This window comes from Oncorhynchus gorbuscha, unplaced genomic scaffold, assembly GCF_021184085.1.
Source record: "Oncorhynchus gorbuscha isolate QuinsamMale2020 ecotype Even-year unplaced genomic scaffold, OgorEven_v1.0 Un_scaffold_1006, whole genome shotgun sequence".
NCBI classification, from domain to species: Eukaryota; Metazoa; Chordata; class Actinopteri; order Salmoniformes; family Salmonidae; genus Oncorhynchus; species Oncorhynchus gorbuscha.
The window spans coordinates 5,096-12,500 of NW_025745921.1; positions in this window are offsets into that span (position 1 = coordinate 5,096).

A 7,405-nucleotide genomic window follows, 5' to 3' on the forward strand; every position below is an offset into this window, starting at 1 on the left:
TAATATTCACTAGTTAGACTATTCACTAGTAATATTCACTAGTTAGTTAGACTATTCACTAGTAATATTCACTAGTTAGTTAGACTATTCACTAGTAATATTCACTAGTAATATTCACTAGTTAGTTAGACTAGTAATATTCACTATTCAGTAATATTCACTAGTTAGTTAGACTATTCACTAGTAATATTCACTAGTTAGTTAGACTATTCACTAGTAATATTCACTAGTTAGTTAGACTATTCACTAGTAATATTCACTAGTTAGTTAGACTATTCACTAGTAATATTCACTATTAGTTAGTTAGACTATTCACTAGTAATATTCACTAGTTAGTTAGACTATTCACTAGTAATATTCATTAGTTAGTTAGACTATTCACTAATATTCACTAGTTAGTTAGACTATTCACTAGTAATATTCACTAGTTAGTTAGACTATTCACTAGTAATATTCACTAGTTAGTTAGACTATTCACTAGTAATATTCACTAGTTAGTTAGACTATTCACTAGTAATATTCACTAGTTAGTTAGACTATTCACTAGTAATATTCACTAGTTAGTTAGACTATTCACTAGTAATATTCACTAGTTAGTTAGACTATTTAGTAATATTCACTAGTTATTCTATTCTAGTAATATTCACTAGTTAGTTAGACTATTCACTAGTAATATTCACTAGTTAGTTAGACTATTCACTAGTAATATTCACTAGTTAGTTAGACTATTCACTAGTAATATTCACTAGTTAGTTAGACTATTCACTAGTAATATTCACTAGTTAGTTAGACTATTCACTAGTAATATTCACTAGTTAGTTAGACTATTCACTAGTAATATTCTAGTTAGTTAGACTATTCAGTAATATTCACTAGTTAGTTAGACTATTCACTAGTAATATTCACTAGTTAGTTAGACTATTCACTAGTAATATTCACTAGTTAATATTCTAGTAATATTCTAGTTAGTTAGACTATTCACTAGTAATATTCACTAGTTAGTTAGACTATTCACTAGTAATATTCACTAGTAATATTCACTAGTTAGTTAGACTATTCACTAGTAATATTCACTAGTAATATTCACTAGTTAGTTAGACTATTCACTAATAATATTCAATAGTTCGACTATTCACTAGTAATATTCACTATCTAGTTAGACTATTCACTAGTATTATTCACTGGTTAGTTAGACTATTCACTAGTAATATTCACTCGTTAGTTAGCTAATCACTGGGAATATTCACTCGTTAGTTAGCTAATCAATGGGAACAATGGTCTTAGACCAAGAGAGGAACTAGTTTGACTTTCTGAAGCCCCACAATCAATAATGATTAACGTTTGATAATCGTCAGTACACAGTAACTTACCCTTCACTTGAATATCTCAAATAGATGTATATTTATCATAGGATGTTGTTTAAAGGCCAGGCTGTAGTAATGGACGTCAGAGTTACGGAGGACAAGGTGTTTTGTATATTTATCATAGGATGTTGTTTAAAGGCCAGGCTGTAGTAATGGACGTCAGAGTTACGGAGGACAAGGTGTTTTGTATATTTATCATAGGATGTTGTTTAAAGGCCAGGCTGTAGTAATGGACGTCAGAGTTACGGAGGACAAGGTGTTTTGTATATTTATCATAGGATGTTGTTTAAAGGCCAGGCTGTAGTCATGGACGTCAGAGTTACGGAGGACAAGGTGTTTTGTATATTTATCATAGGATGTTGTTTAAAGGCCAGGCTGTAGTCATGGACGTCAGAGTTACGGAGGACAAGGTGTTTTGTATATTTATCATAGGATGTTGTTTAAAGGCCAGGCTGTAGTAATGGACGTCAGAGTTACGGAGGACAAGGTGTTTTGTATATTTATCATAGGATGTTGTTTAAAGGCCAGGCTGTAGTCATGGACGTCAGAGTTACGGAGGACAAGGTGTTTTGTATATTTATCATAGGATGTTGTTTAAAGGCCAGGCTGTAGTAATGGACGTCAGAGTTACGGAGGACAAGGTGTTTTGTATATTTATCATAGGATGTTGTTTAAAGGCCAGGCTGTAGTAATGGACGTCAGAGTTACGGAGGACAAGGTGTTTTGTATATTTATCATAGGATGTTGTTTAAAGGCCAGGCTGTAGTCATGGACGTCAGAGTTACGGAGGACAAGGTGTTTTGTATATTTATCATAGGATGTTGTTTAAAGGCCAGGCTGTAGTAATGGACGTCAGAGTTACGGAGGACAAGGTGTTTTGTATATTTATCATAGGATGTTGTTTAAAGGCCAGGCTGTAGTAATGGACGTCAGAGTTACGGAGGACAAGGTGTTTTGCGGCCACTCATGGTACATGATTGGAGAGTGATTGGGATGTGCTGATTGGTGCTGCTGTATCTAACTGAGGCTAAAGAATGCTGCAGGGACCACGCTCCAAGGCTGCATGTGATTGGCTAGTCCTCTGTTCCTCCAGGGTTTGTATGGGCGGGGCTGAAATGAGCTGGGCTATATTTAGTGTTGGTGTTATTGTCACGCCTGCTCCCGGTCTCCCTCTCCGGCGCTCGAGGGCCCTTTCATTACGCACACCTGTCACCATCATTACGCGCGGCAGCACTCATTGGACTCACCTGGACCCCTTCCCTTCGTTGATTTCCCCGTCTAAAACAGTCTGCTCCTCCGTTTGTTCCCTGTGTCAGCATTAATGTGGTTATGTGTTCATGTCCAGACGCTGTTGTTAATTTAATGTCCACTCCCTGTACCTGCTTCTCGTCTACCAGCGTCGATCCTTACAGTTACATGCTTTGGCCCCTGATCTTTAAGCTTATCGTTGCCTGTCAGGCTTTGCTTAGTGTAATGTTAGGCTTAAAGGTTGTTGTTTTTGAAAATTCAGATTTCTTTTTTCTTGCTAGGGAGTGTAAGAGATCCCAATAGAGTTAGTCTAGCTTGTTTCATTCATTTCTTCTTTGATTTTCTTCATTCTCTCCAAGGTTTTCTTACTGGGAGTAGTTGAGCTCCAGTATGAGCTTAAAGGAGGAATAATATAGAGAAATAGAATGTTTCTCCGTGTTATTTAGCTGAGTTGAGCTGAAGCCTTTCTGTCTCTTCTGCCTGTAAGCAGTGGCAGCTATTTCTGGGAACACAAACCTCATTCTAGAATCCCCAGAGTGGACATGAAGAGTGACAGGGCTATAAGAGGAGATTCTGATATAGGCCTCCCTCCCTCCAACCCGCCCTCCCTCCCGCCCGCCCTCCCTCCCTTCTCACTCTCCCTCCTCTCCCTCTACATATCTCCCTCCCTCCATCCCTCCCTCCCATCCTCCCTCCTGCCCTTCTCACTCTCCCTCCTCTCCCTCTACAGATCTCCCTCCCTCCACCCATCCATCCCTCCCTCTCTCCTCTTCATTATCATTACCCCAGGAGATGTGTCAATCAGATGGTGTATTACTGAGGGACCCTGGTAGCTCCAGGCTTCTCTATCCCACGAGACATTGGTTTTCTACAGGTTTTGGTTGTCAGTAATGGTCTGATTCGATTTGTCTAATTCAAGGAGTGTTCCCGTTGACCGGGCCGTCTCATCTGGTTTGGTTGAGGAACGTTGTGAGAGTTTGATGGTTGTGTCTTCGGACAAACTGTAATATGATTTGTCCTATCCTAGTAATTTGATAGATTTCTTTATCTTTCTTTCTCAATTACTTTCTCTGTATTTATTTAAATATTTTATTTCATTTTTGTTGTTGTACTGGTCTGTCTATTTCTACCTGAAATCTTCTGCTGAGTTCTACCAGAGTCTGGAACTCAAAGCTTTAGGGGACTTAACACCTCACTTCTCCTGGAGACTGGAACTCAAAACTTTAGGGGACTAAAACCTCACTTCTCCTGGAGTCTGGAACTCAAAGCTTTAGGGGACTTAAAACCTCACTTCTCCTGGAGACTGGAACTCAAAGCTTTAGGGGACTTAAACCTCACTTCTCCTGGAGACTGGAACTCAAAGCTTTCGGGGACTTAAACCTCACTTCTCCTGGAGACTGCAACTCAAAGATTTAGGGGATTTTAAACCAAACCTCCCCTATATCAGTGTCCCTAAAACTGTCCTACGGGACTCTACCACTAGGAGTTCTGTCAGCAGTATGTATGTCTGTCTGTCTGTATGTCTGTCTGTCTGTCAGAGGGTCAGGATGAGGCCAGCTAGAAAACAAAAGAGAATAAAAGGGTAACAGTAATAACCAGCCTGTGATGCAGAAGGATAACAGTAATAACCAGCCTGTGACAGAGAAGGGTAACAGTAATAACCAGCTTGTGATAGAGAAGGGTAACAGTAATAACCAGCCTGTGATAGAGAAGGGTAACAGCAATAACCAGCCTGTGATAGAGAAGGGTAACAGTAATAACCAGCCTGTGATAGAGAAGGGTAACAGTAATAACCAGCCTGTGATGCAGAAGGGTAACAGTAATAACCAGCCTGTGATAGAGAAGGCTAACAGTAATAACCAGCCTGTGATAGAGAATGGTAACAGTAATAACCAGCCTGTGATAGAGAAGGGTAACAGTAATAACCAGCCTGTGTTAGAGAAGGGTAACAGTAATAACCAGCCTGTGATGCAGAAGGGTAACAGTAATAACCAGCCTGTGATGCAGAAGGGTAACAGTAATAACCAGCCTGTGATGCAGAAGGGTAACAGTAATAACCAGCCTGTGATGCAGAAGGGTAACAGTAATAACCAGCCTGTGATAGAGAAGGGTAACAGTAATAACCAGCCTGTGATAGAGAAGGCTAACAGTAATAACCAGCCTGTGATACAGAAGGGTAACAGTAATAACCAGCCTGTGATAGAGAAGGGTGACAGTAATAACCAGCCTGTGATGCAGAAGGGTAACAGTAATAACCAGCCTGTGATAGAGAAGGGTAACAGTAATAACCAGCCTGTGATAGAGAAGGGTAACAGTAATAACCAGCCTGTAATAGAGAAGGGTAACAGTAATAACCAGCCTGTGATAGAGAAGGGTAACAGTAATAACCAGCCTGTGATAGAGAAGGGTAACAGTAATAACCAGCCTGTGATAGAGAAGGGTAACAGTAATAACCAGCCTGTGATACAGAAGGGTAACAGTAATAACCACCCTGTGATAGAGAAGGGTAACAGTAATAACCAGCCTGTGATAGAGAAGGGTAACAGTAATAACCAGCCTGTGATAGAGAAGGGTAACAGTAATAACCAGCCTGTGATAGAGAAGGGTAACAGTAATAACCAGCCTGTAATAGAGAAGGGTAACAGTAATAACCAGCCTGTAATAGAGAAGGGTAACAGTAATAACCAGCCTGTAATAGAGAAGGGTAACAGTAATAACCAGCCAGTGATAGAGAAGGGTAACAGTAATAACCAGCCTGTAATAGAGAAGGGTAACAGTAATAACCAGCCTGTGATACAGAAGGGTAACAGTAATAACCAGCCGGTGATATAGAAGGGTAACAGTAATAACCAGCCGGTGATAGAGAAGGGTAACAGTAATAACCAGCCTGTCACCTATAGGGTAACAGTAATAACCAGCCTGTGATACAGAAGGGTACCTCAGTAATAACCAGCCGGTGATATAGAAGGGTAACAGTAATAACCAGCCGGTGATAGAGAAGGGTAACAGTAATAACCAGCCTGTGATAGAGAAGGGCAACAGTAATAACCAGCCTGTGATCAGAAGGGTAACAGTAATAACCAGCCTGTGATCCCCCTCCCTCCCCCTTCCTCCCAGTGATAGAAGTTTCTCCCCCTAATAACCAGCCTGTGATAGAGAAGGGTAACAGTAATAACCAGCCGGTGATAGAGAAGGGTAACAGTAATAACCAGCCTGTGATAGAGAAGGGTAACAGTAATAACCAGCCTGTGATAGAGAAGGGTAACAGTAATAACCAGCCTGTGATAGAGAAGGGTCCCCTCCCTATCATCCTTCCTGTAATTCCTCCCCCTCCCTTATCCTTCCTGCCCCTCCCTCCCCCTTCCTCCCCCTCCCTGTATACTTCCGAAGGGTAACAGTAATAACCAGCCTGTGATCCCCCTCCCTGACAGTAATAACCAGCCTGTGATGCCTCCCCCTCCCAGTAATAACCAGCCTGTGTTCCTCCCCCTAACAGTAATCCAGCCTGTGAAACAGAAGGGTAACAGTAATAACCAGCCTTGATGAGGGATATGTCAACAGTCCTTCATCCTGATTCATTCTCCTTCCTTCTTTCCCTCTACCTGTCCATGTGTTCCCCCTCCCAGTGAGCATTCCGGCCAGTGAGAATGAGTCAGTGAACACTGACGCCACTCCAGCAGGAGATTTGGAGGGACAACTCTCTTGTTGATTTTCCACCTACCCTTCACTTTAACATGAAATGTTTCCTTCACCTGCAAGTTGTCCTGTCTTTACTTTAACACCACCTTTCTTCCCTCTCACCTTTCAGTGATCCCGTCTCATTTTCCATTAGTCACACTCTCTCAAACCTGCACTCGCCCGCCCTTACCCTTCCACCACCTCCTCTCCTCCCTTAACAATCTCCTTCCCTCTCCTTCCCCTTCCTCCCCCTCCCTCCCCCTTCCTCCCCCTCCTCCTCCCTTCCTCCCAGTCCTTCCTCAGTTTCTCTCCTTCCCTCCTTCCTTCCTTTCCCCCTTCCTCTCCCCTCTCCTTTCTCTCCAGTCCCTTTCAGTTTCTCTCCCCTCCTTCCTCCCCCTCTCCCTCCCCCTTCCTCCCAGTCCCTTCCTTTCTTTCTCCCCCTTCCTCCCCCTCCTCCCTTATCCCTTCCTCCCCCTTTCTCTCCCCTCTCCTTCCTCTCCTTTCTCTCCTTCCCTCCTTCCTCTCCTTTCTCTCCCAGTCCTCTCCTTTCTCCCTTCCTTCTCCCCTCTCCTTCCTCTCCTTCCTCTCCTTCCTTCCTTTCTCTCCTTCCTCCCTTTCCTCCTTTCTCTCCTTATCATTCCTCCCCCCCCCTATCATCCTTCCTGTTCATTCCTCCCCCTCTCCCTTATCCTTCCTCTCTCCTTCCTCTCCTTTCTCTCCCCCTTCCTCCTCCTCCCTTATCCTTCCTCCCCTCCCTATCATCTCTCCTGTCCCTTCCTCCCCTCCCATTTCTCTCCTTCCCTCCTCCTTCCTCCCCCTCTCCTTCTCTCCTTTCCTCCCTCCTCTCCTCTTCATCCTTCCTGTCCCTTCCTTCCTCTCCTCTTCTCTCCTTCCTGTCCCCTTCCTCTCCTCTTCTCTCCTTCCCTTCCTCCCTCTCCATCCTTCTCCTTTCTCTCCTGTCCCTTCCTCCTTCCTCTCCTTCCTCCCTTCCTCTCCTTCCTTCCTTTCTCTTCCTCTCCTTTCTCTCCCTCTCTTCCTTCCTTTGTCTCCTTCCTCTCCTTCCTCTCACTTTCATCCTTCCTGTTCCTCCTCACCTGCAGCTCTTTCCTCTCTTT